This window comes from Leptonychotes weddellii, chromosome 8 (genome assembly GCF_054177405.1).
Source record: "Leptonychotes weddellii isolate Sample4059 chromosome 8, ASM5417740v2, whole genome shotgun sequence".
Taxonomy (NCBI): Eukaryota; Metazoa; Chordata; class Mammalia; order Carnivora; family Phocidae; genus Leptonychotes; species Leptonychotes weddellii.
This window is the reverse complement of record NC_138376.1, coordinates 17,668,188-17,686,174: the sequence shown is the minus strand read 5'-3', so window position 1 is coordinate 17,686,174 and position 17,987 is coordinate 17,668,188. Positions and strand designations below refer to the sequence as shown.

Genomic DNA, 17,987 nt, shown 5'->3' with positions numbered 1-17,987 from the left:
CTGGGTGGCTCAGTTGGTTAAGCGACTGCCTTCGGCTCAGGTCATGATCCTGGAGTCCCGGGATCGAGTCCCGCATCGGGCTCCCTGCTCGGCAGGGAGTCTGCTTCTCCCTCTGACCCTCCTCCCTCTCATGCTCTCTGTCTCTCATTCTCTCTCTCTCAAATAAATAAATAAATAAATAAATAAATAAATAAATAAATAAATCTTTAAAAAAAAAAAAACAAAAACTAAGTACCAAATGAGTTGGTGTATACCTTTAAAAATTAGTGGCTTGGGAATGCAAGCTGGTGCAGCCACTCTGGAAAACAGTAGGAGGTTCCTCAAAAAGTGGAAAATAGAGCTACCCTATGACCCAGCAAGTGCACTACTGGGTATTTACCCCAAAGATACAAAAGTAGGGATCCGAAAGGGTACGTGCACCCCGATGTTTATAGCAGCAATGTCCACAATAGCCAAACTATGGAAAGAGCCTAGATGTCCATCAACAGATGAATGGATAAAGAAGATGTGGTATATATATACAATGGAATAGTATGCAGCCATCAAAAAAATGAAATCTTGTCGTTTGCAACGATGTGGATGGAACTGGAGGGTGTTATGCTAAGCGAAATACGTCAATCAGAGAAAGACAAGTATCACATGATTCACTGATCTGGGGAATTTGAGAAACAAGACAGAGGATCATGGGGGAAGGGAGGGAAAAATGAAACAAGATGAAACCAGAGAGGGAGACAAACCATAAGAGGCTCTTAATCTTAGGAAACAAACTAAGGATTGTGGGAGTGGATGGGGGTGGGAGGGATGGGGTGGCTGGATGATGGACATTGGGGAGGGTATGTGCTATGGTGAGTGCTGTGAATTGTGTAAGACTGATGAATCACAGACCTGTACCCCTGAAACAAATAATATATTATATGTTAATTAAAAAATTTAAAAAAAAATTGGTGGCTAACAGTATGAAACAAAGCATTAAGAAAAAAAAATTAATCTCTCTCCTCTATTCTCTGTCACTTACTTTTCTGATAAAGCAAAATCCTTTGGCTTGGTTTAAGCAAGGACATTAAGCATATTCACAGACCCCGCCCAGTATTGGCCCTACACTTGCAGATGCTGTTTCCCCGGATCGTAACACTCACCTGCTGTAAGAAAGAGCCACATCGCCATGCCTCACCTGGGCAGAGAGAAGCCCTCGTGGAGGCTTGCCTTTTATCCCCATTAAGCACACAGACCCATAATGTGGGAAATGAGAGCAGGGGGAAGGACTGGTTGGTCTCTAAGCTGTGGGAAGTGGCCCTCCTGAAGACTAGCGCTCCGGGCCGTGTTCCCTGAACCACTGTTGACACCCTCACCACTGGATGTCACCAGTGCCCCTGCTCACCCCTGCATGTGACCTCCTCCTCCTCCGGCCATCAGCTTACAACCACCATGGCCATACACGGACAGCCAGCCAGCGCGCCCCACAGAATAGCTTCTGGCCTGGCCCCACTGAGGGACTTCTCTTTTGTGATAGGTGCCTCCATGTTCAGCAGGCTCCGGGCGATGTTTCTGAGGTACCTGTGTCTGAACTCAGCCTCTGCCTCCATGTTTTTATTCTGCTTGTGACCAAAAGTTTCAGTGTAGGTAGGTTTGGCCTGGGGAAAGACAGGCTTGACTCTTCTCGTTCTAAGATTAATGAGTATCTTGGAGCCAGCTTTTTTTCCCAAAGTCTACTTGATAAATTCCAGGTTTGCTTCCTCCCAAATCTTCATTTATTATTTGTGAGCAAGATGCTCCCACTGCAGGGGGGCACCTGGGGCGTTTGCTGGTGCCTTACTCTTCACTGATTAAATTTGGGGTACAAGTTTTCACCCTCCCACAGTATTGCTTTTCATCATCATCCCATCTCTTATTTTGGCCCTTCTTCCTGCATTGCTTCTCTTCCCAAATTTCTTATCCCTTTGATTCTAAACACAGTTTCCTCAAAAGAACCAAGTCAGTTAGTCTAAGAGATAAGGATGGGGAGAAGGATGACAATTCTCAAGAACTCTAGTAGGTTGTTTTTTATTAAGCACATTTTATATTTTCCTGTTATCTATGTAATCTTCTAAGTATTAACTTCAATGAGAACTTTGCTATGGAAAACCTTTAGAAGAGCTGGAGACTTTTTTGTTTGTTTGTGCAAAGTTTCCTCTTTTTAATCTGGCAGAATTTTTCTTTTGTTGTTTTGCTTGGTGGCTTGTTTGGTTGCTTTTTCTTACCCTCCCTTGGCCCTCACCACCACCTCCCCTTCTGTACTGGCCTCATGCTTCTTGAGTGTCTGCAAAGAAAAGGATATGTTTGCAGGTATTAAAAATAAGGAAAAGGAACCTGGTAATAGTATTCTAAACAGGTAAACTTCCCACAAAGGTTTCTTTAAATAGAAAAAAAAGAAGTCATACGTAGTCTTTGGAAGAATTGGCTCTGTGGAAAAAAGCCGTCCACAGCCCTGCTGAAAAGTAGGGTCGCAGTACTCCTGAGGGACACTATGTTTTTGCCTGATGGCCGATGAGTCGTGTATGGGTGCATAAGTGTTTGTGTGGGGGTGGGGCTGGTGGTGTATATAAGGGTTATGGAGCAGGAGCAGGGTATTTATCCAAAAGATCAATAACATTATCAATGTCCTGCCTTGGAGGTTCTGTCTAGTTATTTGAGCTTTGAGGATTCTCCTGGCTATAATCCAGCCCTCTTGAGAAGCTTGCGAAAAGTCTTCTAGGGATTCCAATATCTTGTAAAGTGGTACCTTGCACATCCCCTTTTGAAACTTTTGCTTTTCCCATCTCTAAAATTCCCTTGATGGGACAGTCTGAAATCGGTGACTTTCATCCCTCATACTGATCTGTCACACTGGAAACCACAGGGCCTTCCTTTTGTCTGCTCACCCCTAAGACTGAACTCCACAGCAACCGTCCCTGTTGCAGGGACTTTGACCACAAGCATCTGGGCAACAGATAAGGCCAAGATCATACATTACCTTTCTCACAGTGGCTGAGAGGCTGCAGTGTTCATATTGATTTACAGAAGCGCTTAATCAATGGCCCTAGTTTTGTTGTCTCTTTGCAACTGTACAAAACAGCTTGAATATTAGAAGGTGAAAGCCTTGCTCCCTAATAACCTAATGAAAGTTTCATGGTAGCCCTTCATCAGTAACAAGCTTGGCTTAGAACAAAACCGGGCTTTTCATCCTATCGTTGAAGGCTCTCACATGTGTTGCAGTTGTTTTCCCGTGAGGGTGGCTTCGTAAGGGAAATCACTGTGGGTAGATACCATGCTCTGGAGGAGCTGGAAGAGAGGACAGATGGGGGCTGGGAAAGCATACTCACGGAAACATGCTGAGTTTAATGTTAGCTGTTTCACTCTCCTTCGAGAAAGTAGAAAACAAATGTATTATATCAACAGGCATTTAATAAAAGTCTTATTTATACAACTATCACAATAATAGTTTCCATTCATTGAGGGCCAGTTGCATGTTAGGAACATTTTATGTATGTGTAACACTCACTGTGCATTTCTCCTCAACTTCTTTCTACCCATACAGATTATATGACAGCCCTACAGTTTGGAGCATTGACCCTCCCCCCATCTTTCTCCCTCCACCAGCTCCAGGGCAGTCCCATTATCTAACTAATCTCAGGTAATGGCGTTCATTCCATTTCTTCTACCTAGTTCTAAGCCAATGAGTGCATGGCTCATTCCAATATCTTGTAAAGTGGTACCTTGCACATCCCCTTTTGGCAAAGTTTCCTCTTTTTAATCTGAGATTAATGAGTATCTTGGAGCCAGCTTTTTTTCCCAAAGTCTACTTGATAAATTCCATGACAGGGATTGGCCTAGGAATGGGCCCTAACCCAACTGGGACCAGGGATTTGTGAGGGGAAGGTGTGAGATACCTGACAGCTTCTAGGAGCATTTCCTCACACTTGAGAGAGAACCTCTGGGAGGATGTCTTCCTGTGTGGGTGAGAAGCCGGGACCCTGTTGGCTCAAGTCTGGGGATGAAGGTGGCAAATGTGGGAGAGCAGAGCTGGGGAAAGGCAGAAAAACCAAACCAAAGCCACTGCCATAGGACAGCCCTCTCCCCTGCCCTACTCCTAACAAGACAAATTCAGTCCAACACCTTTCTGCCTTCTTTGAACCTATTTGAATTGGGAATTTTGTTTCCCACAGCCATCGGCATCCAAACTGAATCAGTATGTTCACAAATTACCCATTACAGCCGTTCTCTGAGATAGGTACTGTGATGGTCTCTGTTTAAAGACAAGGAAGCAGAGGCTTTGGGGGGCCGCTTCCCCAGGCCCCACAGCTAGGAAGTAGCAGAGCTGTGATGCAAACCTCCTTCTATCTGATTCCTGAACCTGTGCTCTCCTACCCACCAATCTCCATTCATTCCCATATCCTGGTAAGCTTTTCATAAGGAAGGGGGGTGGGCAGGAGTAAGCTCACCATTTCTTTGCTTTAGAACCAACATGAATAAAGTCTGGAGCATAGGGCAAGTGCTCAGTGACTTCTGCAGTGCATCCCAGGGCTCGGAAGCTGTCCTGCAGTTCAAGCACAGAAAGTACCATAGGCCATAGCCCAGAAACCTCTTGGTAGGCAGCACATTAAACTGTTTTACCTTTTTATTGACAAATACAACATACATGCAGAAAAGTGCCATAAAATATAAATATACGATGTAATGACACAATCATAAAGAAAATGCCCCGTCAAGGTCTATTTGGATTTGGCAATTAAGTGTTGGTGGCAAAGGAAATAGTGATGATCATCTCAGTCATTCTCCCCAGCCTAGTCACATCATTAACTTTATCTGTAGCATTTGACACTCTTTAGGAAAAGAAATGGTGTTGATGCCATAACCTATAACGTTTATGCCAAAATTAACATCTACAAATATATCCACAAAATGGTTTAATGGCTCCTAGAAAAGAGCTATTAAAAAAATAAATAAAAGTGAGTTCCTGAATAAGGACAGGAACAGCAATGAAGTTATTATTAGCCCCGTTCTACTTTCTGGCTTTTTGTAGCGCCAAATTCTCAGGGAAAAATGTCCTCTAAAGAGATTTCCTGGAAACCCAGAGCATGGAGTGGTGGCCAGGGCCCTCGGGAAGAGGCGACAGCTGTCCCCCCCCCCACGACCTCACCCTTGGCTCCTTTTCTCCTGTTGGTGAGGAGCAGGTCTTTCGTTTGAGAGCTGAGGCACACTCGCATTCATGGTGGGCAGTCTTAAGTAGACACACTTCATTGTGTGTGCCTGTGGTTTAATGATCTTTTTATTTTTCAGCAGATATCCCGCATGGATAAATACCAATTTCTGTTTGTGTGTTATCTCTTGTAATTGATTCTTTATCAGCTCTTTTCAAAGACAGTAGAATAAAAAGGTCTGTTTGAGGAAAGCACAAAATGTCCATTGCTGCAAATGAAAGAATAAATAAATTAATGGGCCTTAACAACCACCTTTTATCCCAAAGTGAGCCCTCTACGACCCTGTATGGTACAGAGTCAGAGGAGAGCACTGAGAAAAGCTCACCGCTGAAAGGAACCCCAAGAGCCTGTGATGTGGGGCCAAGCCCCCATCTGGCATGCCCTGTAATTATCAGACAGATTAATCAGGACATTCCTCTCCAATTCATATTTTCACCCCTATTTAGAGTCTTCAATCAAAAAGACAAAAAATATCTTCCAGCCTTGATAACTCCTTTCATTATTTTAATTACTAAGGTAATCTATTTGATACCATCCCTTCCCAGGCAGCCAGCAGATAATTATCTTTGTACACTGCTGAGACCAGCCCAAAGCTGGGCAGGCTTTCTTCTAGAAGTCATAGCCTAACCTGGTGAACAAAGACAGTGGTCCTTAGATGGTGCGCGCGCTGGTCCTTAGATACACACACGTGCGCGCACGCGCAAACGCACACACACAGTTTGTCTTCCATAGTTAGTATCTGATGTATGCGTTGACACAAGATCTGTGTGGCAGATTCTTGTCTGGTTGCCATATATTCATTTGCACTTTGAGTGGAGTCCAGACAGTGGCTTTCTGGGCCCCTTGTCATTGAGCTTCTGCCATTCCGAGTCCCCCCAGCCAAGTAGGATGGCAGAGCGCCCCTAGTTTTTTCAAAGCCAAGTTCTTTGCAAACAGCACCTACTCCGGCCTGGAGCTTCCGTGGATAGTGGGCCAGCCTCCAGGCAGCAGCCAGATTTGGCTGGGGAGACAAGGGGCTTGGTCAGCAGGGAGCTGGAGTGTGGAGGGGGAAAGGGCCTTCTTAGGACAGGGTCCGGTCTCATTCATCCTTGTCCCTGCAGTGCCTGAAACAGTGCATATCATGTAATAGTAGTCAGTGTCGCTGTCTGTTAATATGTATTAAGCCCCTGATATTTGCCAGGCTCCGAGACTGCAGCGGTGAACGAAACTGAAGAGAAAACACCATCCCCACGTAGTTTATATTCTGTGGGGACGGATAATAAAATAAGTGAGAAACATAGGTAGTATTGAATAGATTGTGGCAAGTGCTATGGATGAAAAGCAGGGAAGAGAGCTAGGTTCTAAGGCAGGTGCATGCCTCAGGTTTGAGAAATAGATGGCACAGCGGGCACCAACCAAGAGAGGCCATGGTAGTTACAACGGCGAGAGTGATGGGCATTGTAGGAGATTAAATCAGAAATAACAGTGGGGGCCGGGTCACACAGGCTCTTGTGGGCCATGGAACAACACCGGCTTTAACTCTGAATGTAGTGAGAAGATTTTAGAAGGTTTTGAGCAGAGGTGACATGTTGTGACTTGATGTTTTAACAGCATTATTCTGGCTGCTCTAGGGAGGCACGGGGCGAAGCAGGGAGACCAGTTAGACTATTGGAATACTTCAGACAAGAGAGGGTGCTGACTTGGATGGTCGTGGTGGAGGTGGTGGGAAGTGGTCAGTTCTGGATATGCTCTGAAGCTCCAGCCTGTAGGATTTGCTTAGGGGTTATCACGAGGTGTGAAATTAAGTAACATATGGTCATATCTGCCATGTTCTCTTGGTCACACAGGTCTGTGTGGAGTGTGTGTGGTCTGATGTGAGAGTGTATTAGACAGGGATGTGAATACAGGTGGCAGACATCGTTGGGGACGGTCTTCTAGACTGAATACCACAGTGCTAGAAGGTGGAATGGATGCTAGAAAGGCAACCACCAGTGTCCCCCGCGATGAGACTCAGAGCAGTTAAGTCACTTGCCAAAACTGCACACGTGATCTTGAGAGCCAGACTATCAGCCTTCACTCTGTTGCTAAATAACCTTTTCTTATTGATTATTGAAACATATTGAGTTATCAGCCCATTTTAGCTTACTAAGATGCATCTCTTTTTCAATTATTGAATCTAGAGATGGATCGTTCTTAAAATCTATAGGTGCACCTTCCATTTTCTCCAATCCCAAGCTCATCCCCTTCTTTACCATTCTGGGCTTTATCCTGGACTGTTTCTTAAGATCAAGAGTTTATCTGAAATGACTTTAACAAATCGCTTCATTCAGAATCTGCCCCCTAAGCCAGTTCCATTCCCTCAAGAAAACTCCCACTCTGACCCCTCTCTCCCTCACCCCTCCTCTCCCCTCTACCCACCCCTGCCTCTGTCTTCCCACCATGGGCGCCAGAATCCATGCCTCCCAGAGCTTTGCCTTCTTCCCCCAAACCTTTCCCATTGGCGTTCTGGAGCTGCTTTTCTCACAGCTAACCAAGGGAGAAAACGACCCCTCCCATTTTGAGCAAAAGAGAGAAATAAGTGTATCTCAGGGACTCATTTCTAGTGAAAAGAACAGTATGTTTGGTACAAAGGGCACAGCCAGATAAATGCAGAAAATGTAGAGAGAAAATCATCTTGAGAGCTTCGGGAATCACAGCCCTCGTGGCTAATGTGCTGTAAGAACTTGACTCTTTTCCCTACCGAGATGGTGAGGGGCAGGCTGGAGGCCAGCACCAGGCATCATGGCCATAGGCAAGAATCAGGGGTTAAAAGTAAAACTGGAAGAAAAAAAAAAAAAAGTAAAACTGAAAATAAAAAGAACCAGCCTTGATTATCCATGTATGCCAAATAAGTGTACTGCATACAATATATCATTTTGTCTTTATAATATGACTGAGGCTCAGAGAGGTTGAACAACTTGTTACTGGACACACGGCTAGTTACCCACAGAGCCTGGAACAGTAATTAAAAATAAGTTGGTTCGACTACCGCCTGCCAGTATTGAGTACTTTTCGTTCACTCGTTCGGCAAATACAAATTCAGGGCTGCCTATGCGGGAACACTGTGGATCCTTGCTACTTTGCTTTTTGACTTGCATATGGTTAGGCTGTAACATTAGTAACAGATTGGGTTTATTGACATTTTGAGGAGAACTGATAAATGGCATCCCTCGTCTTCACTGAACTGAGATATCATTAAGAAGTAGATACGGGAATCAGACAGGTGCAGATCAAAATGCAGTGTTAATACTGACATGGTAAAATGTGAGGATATGGCTCAGGGTATAGCCACAGTCGGGCTCCCGAAGTGACCTTCCCTGAAATCCACTCCCTACCTCCGTGGATGGGCAGACATCCCGAGGTTGGGCTGCTGTGAAAAGGGGAGCCCCGCATGGGCTGAGCCCCACAGGCCCAGTCCTCCTTCTCTCCTCCCTTTCAGACTAATCCCTCCCCTGAGGGAAGGGTCCCAGGCAGGGGGCTCCCCTGTGAGGCATGCCCCGAAGAACAAATGAGAAGATCATGTGACTTCGCTTGCAGACCCAGCCCCACACGTGGGGAGCACAGTACACGCCGGGCCTCCGCGCCTCAACCCTCTTGATCAGACAAGACTGCAGTGCTCTGGAAAGTGAGTCGGGCAAGAGGACAGGAGGCATTTACACAGACATTGGCTCTGACGGAGAGGCAAGAAATAAAAGAGAGCCAGAGATGAGGCCCCATCGAAAGAGTTTCTTTAAGATGGACTAGGCTTTTCTAAATACTGGTGGAAGGGCAGGAGAAGGGAGAGCTGAGGGTCACAGATCCAGGAGAGAGAAAGCATCGTTGTCAGACAAGGCCCCCCAGAATTGGGAGGCAGTAGAATGCCCATGGCCGTGCTGGGGTTGAGGAGGAGGGACAGTAGGGAAAGAGAAGAGAATGGTGTGGATGCTGGCGAGGGGTGGGTCTGGTGGCAGAGAATGGAAGGGCTTTCTTATTTTTTGCCTGGGAAGGAAGGCATAGTCACTTAAAAGATGACTATTCAAAGGCTCTCTTTCAACTTTCCGGCTGATCTCTAAGCATCTCTTGGTTAACCCATTCTCACAGGATCGAAGTCTTCTTTACCATGTTGGATATTGCTTTGCTAGGCACCCTATTAACTCAACCTAGAACTTTTTGCTTCGTTTTTCATGCTGAAGTCAATTTCATAAACATAAGTTAGGCAGACTTTGAGGGGCTAGGCTAGAATCCTAATACCTTATGCAGCCTTGCTTCTGGGTTTACAGCATGCATTCTAGGTACACACTCATTGTCTTATAATTGGCATTTTGGAACACAACTCTCCATAAAGGATCCCATTACCCCTCTCAGTGATTTTAACTATTTGGGGAAATCATAGAAGTTGAGCCTCTTTGGTGTGTCGGTGTAGGGAGGAAAGCCAAGAGTAGCCAGTGAAGTGACTTCAGCCAATAGACTTGGACTTCCCGTCTCTTGCTTATTAGGCAAATGGCATATTCCATCAGGTGCTCCTGTCCTGGACACTTGATGGTGGATGAATAAAAAAATGCAGCAGTTCCCAGCATGCAACTGACACCTTTTTCCTACTAAGCAAAGCAAGCTTAAGAATGATCCATTATGTGAACTGCCTTCAATTCTGTCTTCCCCAGCATTCATTCCAGTGAGAAATCCTTTAAAAGGGAGTCAGTAAATCTAATTCCAATCATGGATCCTTCTGAAGATTCTAAAGTGGAGTATCTCCCGTCATGTCAACTCCAAATTACAAAGCAGATGAATAAATGCTTCTCCCTTGCCTGTTTCTGGCTCGAGGGGTGAGCCTGGTGGAAGCCTGGGGTGACATGCAGTGCCCCCCCACCCTGGGCTGCACTCAGGAAGACAGTTCACAGCCCAGGACCCCCACTCCCGGCACCCTTGTTCGATGGCCCCCCACAGGGGCCTTAGACATGCCACACACAGTTAGTGCTCATCTGTGGTAACCATTAACATCACAGGGAAGAACTCTCTCTTGAATTTCTTCCATTTAAAAATTATTTCTCCCACCCCGGGTTGTGCCCCAGTGCCCTAACAAATGTTTCTTTTCTGTGGCATAATGGTAAATTCCTCCCACTTATCACCCTATCAATTCTGGAGAATAAAAAGAAAAGTCCTCCACCAGCCTGCCCTGGCTCCTCTTTGCAGGGTTTCCCCAAATCCATCGTGTGCCCAGCGGTGGTTTTGTGAAGGGCCAGGCTCGTTTAATCTCTCTGTTGTGATGTGCAAAGATCCCGAAAAAGGAAAGATCAGTGATTTATATGAAACACTTGAGCTTCTTCTCTCCACCCTCCTCCTCCAAGAAGATGTCATAACCAGTCCATCAGGGCTCTGAGCTCTGTGTGTTTTCTCTCCCCTGCCCCCATGAGAGATCTGTGTCGAGTTAGAGCTAAATCAGGGGACACATTTAATTAAAAGACAAATGGCAAAATAGGGTTATGGTGGATGCTTTCTAACTGTGGTCTGTTAGAGTTTAATTATGCGTCGTAAATTGTGAAAGCCAATCCACTGTGCGTCTTTGCGCACTCCTGTTCTTTTTAATCACAAAGAAAATGTTCTCAGCTGCTGACGGGATGGGACTCGGCGTCTGTGCAGAGCAACTTGATCTTATCCGATGGTGACTCAGCAACTTGCCGAATCCAGTTAGCAGTTTTGTAGCTACTTACTCAAAAGGACCGTAGTAAAGCCTGACTTCAGACACCTCAAACCGCCGGCTCTCCCAGCCAACGATCTGCTTGTTTGTTTGTTTGTTTGTTTTTTAAAGATTTTTTAAATTTATTTATTTGAGAGAGAATGAGAGAGAGCAAGCACATGAGAGGGGGGAGGGTCAGAGGGAGAAGCAGGCTCCCTGCCAAGCAGGGAGCCCGATGCGGGACTCGATCCAGGGACTCCAGGATCATGATCTGAGCCAAAGGCAGTCGCTTAACCAACTGAGCCACCCAGGCGCCCACGATCTGCTTGTTTGTAATCAACCAATTATCATGGCCAGGGTGCAGTAGGACAGGTACTGGGTGCCATGGTGAGTGAGAAATGTGCTTCCTCTTGGGTCGCAGCTCTTCATCCAGCCTTACCTGTGATGGAGACATAAGCACTTAGAGACTCAGAGAGAAGAGGCCAGAAATCCTAGTGACCATCTAGAGCACACGAAGGAGCGGAGGCCCAGAGATGTTGGGTGCTTGCTCAGGATAACCTGGGTGGTTAGGGGAAAGGCTAACATCATGGGAACCAAAACTTCTTGACACCCCACATGCTGCTGTTTCCCGGGGCCCCGCCCCCATTTCTCTCACCCAGAGCCCCATCTTAGGAAAGGGGTAGCAGTGTGTTCCGGAGAGGTCCTTCAGACTCTGCCCCCACTAGCAGAGCAGCTGAGGTGGGCAAGTCACCCCACCCCTCTGGCTCTCAGTTTCCCTATTGTTGCCATGGGAGTAAAGCTATATAAGACAGTTTTGAGAAGTATGTAAGACGGTATACTCAGAGTATATTATAAAAGTACTTTGTATTTTTTAAACAGAAGTGCCCAAAACAAAGTAACAGTTCAGCCCCCAGAAGTCCCTTCCCTCTTGATTTGGGGGCATTGAGACAGAGGGAGGGTAAGAGAGAAGTGAGAGGGCAAGTACAGTGGTTGCATGGAAACATTGTGAATCCAAGTCACTTCTGCAAACACTGAAGAAAGCAGGTGGCCAGAGGGGGTTCTGCTTTGAACGTCAGTTTATTTGGTTGATAACAAAGAGAAAGGGTGCCCCGTCTGGCATTTTTGCTGGAAGGCCCAGAATTTATACTTCTCCCTCTATTCTGGCTGTAGAGTTCTGCCCAGTGTCTGCCAACAGGACATTAGGTCCCGCTGCAGCTTTTCTCCCTGGACACTTGTCTGTGCTTTGGGAGTTGCTGTTTTTGCCGTTGGCCCAGACTTATATGTAGACCTAGAGTCTAAGGGACATGAGCGTCTTCTAATGAATTCTAAAAATGATTGGCTGTGGCACAGAGCTGTCAGTCATCCAGGCGTTTCTTATGCCTCCCCTCCCGTCCCCATGTTAACATGCTTATGAATTTCATGGCTTTGTCCTATCCGTTGAAAAGAGAACAGCAGATCTGTCTTTTCTCTCTGCCCTACGTTGATTTTTCCTGTGGCTAGAGGTAACTGCAGAACCTGGTTTTCAAAAACAAAACCAACCAGGCTAGAGCTTCCAAATCAAGAGCAGTCAACACAGTATTTCAGAGAGACTCGCCAGCCACTTCCCTATAGTCTTAATGAAAACCAGGAGTCAGATTCACCCAGCACCATGGTGATGCTAAGGAGAAGCTGCTCAGATATCATGCAGTCAGAGGTGCTCAAAGGCCAGGAACAGTGTGATGGTGAGTGTATAGTACTTAGCACTGGGGCCCAATACATTTCTGTTAATCTTAATGCTCTTGTTTATTTTTCTCTCCTTCAGTAAATCTGGGGACACGTAACTTTTTTATTAATCTAAATGTGTATACTGCTCACAAAACAAATTAATTAGCAAAGGTTATGATGCTAATACTAGTTATAGTAACTGGTATCTTTTATCAAGTATTTTTTTGTGTCAGGCACTGTGTTAGAATCTTTACACATATATCTACAAGACGTAGCGTTAGCCCCACGTAAAAGTGTTAAAAATTAGGCTTACAGAGATCCAGCAACTTTCCAGAAAGAAATCACACCTAGTACGTGCTGCGGGCAGCACTCACATCACACTGTTCCTGGCCTCTATGTACTCTGGGAGTATATAGCAGTAGGGTCTTTATTTTATTCTGCCGTCATTCTGGAACCTTCCTAACTCACTGCTATCTTATTCTGAGCTAATTGTCATACATGGAAGAGACAGACATACTCTTGGGTCAGCTGTTCTGGCAATCTGTCCAAAACACACACTGCCCAACTGTGCACTCATTCCTTTGCCCAGCAAAAAGAAAAAAGAAAAAAAATCAGCATGAAATAATGAAATATGAAATGAGGGAACCTAAAGATGTTAGACCACACTAGTAGTTTCTTCAAGGCATGACAATGTGTCACATTGCCCCGTGAGTCCAATTGAGGTGTCTTGATATTTTGCCGTTGAAAGTAACCCATGGGCACTCTTATCAAATCTTGCCTAATTATTCATAAAAGACAGATTCAACTTCAGAAGATTATGTAAGAAATGTAAGCTTGATATCTTTATTTTTTTTTTAAAGATTTTATTTATTTATTTGAGACAGAGAGAATGAGAGGGAGAGAGCACATGAGAGGGGGGAGGGTCAGAGGCAGAACAGATTCCCCGCCGAGCAGGGAGCCCGATGCGGGACTCGATCCAGGGACTCCAGGATCATGACCTGAGCCGAAGGCAGTCGCTTAACCAACTGAGCCACCCAGGCGCCCGATATCTTTATTTTTTTGAAGTAAGAAAATACCAAAAAGAAAATACTTGTTTTCACTGAGCTTGAAAATGGATAACTGTAATTCAGTAATATTTTGAAATGGTTTACTGACTCTGGCTCTTACTTTATTTGTACTTTCTTCAAAGTTGATGACAGTGCTTTGCTCACATGACTTCAGTTTTTTCCTAACTGAGGGACTAGTTAGGAACAAATAGCACTGCTTCTGTTTTACTGAGACCTGGAGAGGTCACTGGATTTATCCAAGTAGCAAAGGTATCTAGACCACCAAAAAAGCTATGTTGAACCGGCCCACCTCCCTTGCCTGAAGCAAAACTGCTTTTTCATGGAAGTACATTTTAGGGCTATCCCCTCAAGTTTCATCAAAGGAATAGCCTTATGAAACTCACTACTGCCTTGAAATAGTGATAGGCTTGAGACAGTGACCACCAATAGCAGTCAGTATCCCCAGCCCAGGATTAAAAGCATAGCTTTGGAGATATTTGGACACTTCGATTGTAATCCTGTGTCTTGCCTACTGTTTGAGTGACCTGGGCAAGTCACTTTTAACCTCTCTGAGCTATAGTTTTCTCACCTGCAAAATAGGGGAAATAATTCCCATTATGGTGGGACTGTGATAAGAATTATACGGGATAATTCATGTAGACAAACTAAGTGACCCATAAAACATAGCCATTATTAATCAGAAGTTCCTTGTGGGAAGCCCCACCTGAGAAATTTCTTTTAGAATATTATGTTGGGGTAAGTTTTGCTTCCCTAAAGAATTAGGGTCTTCTCTCCTCTCAGGCAGTACGAACCATGGAATTGATAAGGCTTTCTTTCCATTTTGTTTACCGGTTCTGAGGCAAGTTTATGATCTCCACTAGTTCAGAAGCCACCTGCAGATCTGGGTTCTGTGTTCTCCATGTTTGACTTTGTCTTCATCAATCTCATATTCTCCCTTATTCTGGCTTTGTTTGTTTTTCTTTTTCTCCCCCATATTTTCTATTAATGATGAGGATAAAATGAAACATGAAAGTGCCTAGCACTGAGTACATAGTAGATCATTCTTCCCTTTAAAATGTTTTTTCTTGGGGCGCCGGGGTGGCTCAGTCGGTTAAGTGCCCAACTCTTGATTTCAGCGCAGGTCATGATCTCAGGGCTGTGAGATTGAGCCCTGTGTTCGCCTCCATGCTGAGCAGGGAACCTGCTTAGGATTCTCTCTCCCTCTCTCTCTGTCCCTCCACCCCATCCCTGCTTTCTCTCTCTAAAAATAAAATAAAATAAAATGGTTTTTTCTTTCTTCTTTCACCCTTTATTTCTTTATACTTCCTACACTTTCTCCACTAAGTAATATTTACTAATGAATTTATTCTTTCCCTGTTTTGTGATAAAGTCCTAGTCATATTTCTAAAAGCATCCTATAATTTAATTGGTAAATAATAATCATTACTGTGATATCCCTGGTTAAAAGTAGTTAATGGTGGAGCACCTGGGTGGCTCAGTCAGTTGAGCATCTGACTGTTGGTTTCGGCTCGGTCTTGATCTCAGGGTTGTGAGATTGAGCTCCTCCCCGGGCTCTGCACTCAGTGCAGAGTCAGCTTGTGATTCTCTCTGTCCCTCTCCCTCTGCCCCTCCCCCCCACTCGTGCAGTGTCTCTCTTTCTTTCTCTCTCTCTCAAATAAATAAATAAATCTTAAAAGTAAAGTTAATGGTGCCTGCAGCAGACATTAACAGGCTGAACAGAGTGTGCCTACAACAAAAGGATGAGCAGACTTGAATGAAAAGGAAGCAAGTCCCCACATATTCTAGCTGTGGCCTTCACTAAGTCACTGCTTCTCTCTGGGCCTGTGCCTGGCTCTGCAGAAGGAAGTGACAGTGTCCACCTCTCAGGATTGCCGTGTGGGTCTCAACCAGTAAGACCGTGTGGGTCCAAGGCTCTGGAAGCTGCATCACTTTATAATTGTTAATTTTCTTATTGTTGCTACTTTTATTAGTAACAAAGTATCTTCAATTTTACAAAGACTGTCTGATGGCAAAGCCCAGAGCTTTCTTTAATTTTATCAATATTTGGAATTTAAACGTAGTTTTCATATAGGTGTTACAGGTTCTAGGATACGTATCTGTCGGTGTGGTTTCCTCATGTTAGCTCTTCAGGGGAATAGATGGTCTGGGATAGTCATGTCCTCCTCTAGATGGTAAAAAATAAATCCCTGAGGGATGTCCATTAACTGTGGTATGACTATAAAGTAGTACACAAACATTCCAGCAACTTCTGAGTTGCTCACTGACACTTGCACAAGGCACCTTCTCTGACCTGCCCCTTTAAGTTAATTGCCCCTTTATGTAGCCTCATGGCTCTATGTACCTCTTCTTCAAGCCCAATACAGTAGCTGCAGTTTATATTTCTTTGTAATTCTTTGATTAATGCCTATATCTCTGTGAGCTTCATGAGGTCAGGTCTGTTTTGTTTTGTTTTATTCCACCATTAGGTCCTTAATACCTGGCAAAATACATGACATATATTGGATATTCACTTCATTTGTTGGATGCATGGATGAATGGATGGATGGATGGATGGATGGATGGATGGATGGATGGACAGATGCATAGACAGGCATTTAATCTCAGAGACAGTGATGTTCAGCATTATATGGGCTGCCTCCAACTCTGACTACCAGTAGTCCTGGGAGTCCCCCGCCAGGGCTGTTGTGGGGCAGAATCTAGGACCAATGAGGAGAAACATAGGAAGCACTAGTCAGCTCAGTGTAAAGGGAATCTCCCTCTCAGACTGCAGTGGGGAAACCTGAAATGGGCAGCCCCAGAAGTAATCCAACATAAGGCTTTGTAGAAAGAGCTCAAGCATGGGCCAGAAAATCTTTATGGTCCCATGTCTTGGATTCTGTGATTCCATAAAACATGTTGCTTGTATGATGAATCCTTAACCAAGATATCACTGCTGTATTCCAGCCTAGAATACTATGGATAGAAGAAGCTCATCCTAACAGCCAAGTCTCTGTTTTGTCACTCTCTCCCTCAACGTCCCACTCACTATTTGTCAAGACATCGTACTATTAGACCCAGAGAGTCCCTCCTCGAAAACATTTGTAAAATAACTGTAAGTCATTGGAAATGTATATAAGTTTCTCTTTCCTAATACTTCCTTCATAGTTAGACACTGAGTCTTTCTTAAAGTAATTAGCACATTTCATCCATTACTCACTAAAGAAATATAAGCTATACAACATAACACAGTTATGGGTAATTCTACTTACAATAATGGAATTGAGGATAGATCTATAGCATACCCTTGGTTAGGTGGCCATTACTATCAGATCAATGATATGGTAAACCATAATATCTGAGTAATCCTCTATTGTTTGGGGGGAGTGAGATCTGGAGTTCACTGAGGGCCAGACTCTAGAGGCAATAAAACTGCCCAGAGCAGTCATAAGATATTGTAGATACGTGACCCTGGACTCTGTTGTTTTGGTTGATTGCTTAATGATGCATTTTCTTTTGAGGCTTCTGAACCAGGAATATAAGGCCCTCATCTATAATCCCCACCCACCCTACAGCCTCCTCCCCTACCAGTCCTGTACTGTAGAAGGGTGTAGACCCAGACCAGCCACTCTGAAGTACGCTCCTCTCCTCAATCTGTCCATGCATGTCCATGCTTCTGTCTGTGCCTTTGCAGAAATGACCCTTCCCTCGTACAGGCTCAGTCACCTCCTGTACATGCTGTGACCAAAGCTGGTTTCCAGCTGTGATTGCAGCCTCCTCCCAGCAGATGGTGAATCCTCCAGACAGCTCTTCACTGGACCATTTATCCCTGCAACATACACTCAGCAACTCCGCATTGAAATGAGAGAGGAAAAAGATATAAGGAATGGCCCCCCGCCAGTACTTGTCATTTTGCCAGCTAGATGTACCCCTTGGCCTTCACCTGCAATAATCCTAATCATACTTTAAGATCTAAATCTAATCTCATCTCCCCTGCCAATCTTTCTCACTGCTAAGTCATTTACAGTCCATGTCATTCATTTAACATTTAGCATGAATAGCTTTGTCCTGTTGGTATCTTTTCATGTATAAATGTCTTAAGCCCCAAATAGATGGTAATCTAGCCTAATCCTTCTTTTTGTATTATTTTGGGATACTTCTTCCCTCTAACACTGCCACTGAGTTGTGCACAGAAAAGCCACTCCATGAAGATTTGTGTATCGATCAAGCAATTTGTGTTTTGTATCTCCCACAATGTCTACCTCAGCACAGGATAAATAGTTGCTGATCAATTGATTGAGTTGGAAATGTAGCACTTCACCTACCACAAATCTTCTGTTTTGTAACTGACTC

General features: G+C 44.6%; 1 protein-coding gene across 8 annotated transcripts in view; it reads left to right on the top strand.

The window, feature by feature from the left end:
- The window catches only part of FARS2 (phenylalanyl-tRNA synthetase 2, mitochondrial), a 471,129-nt gene that overhangs the window by 389,102 nt on the left and 64,040 nt on the right, over window positions 1-17,987 (top strand). Inside the window, exon 6 of one of the 8 annotated variants that reach the window (XR_014147549.1) lies at window positions 16,602-16,749. The exons of the other annotated variants lie outside the window; for them this stretch is intronic. The gene's annotated coding sequence lies outside the window, so the exon portion shown is untranslated. The remainder of the gene's footprint in view (window positions 1-16,601; window positions 16,750-17,987) is intronic. 8 annotated transcript variants of the gene reach the window in all.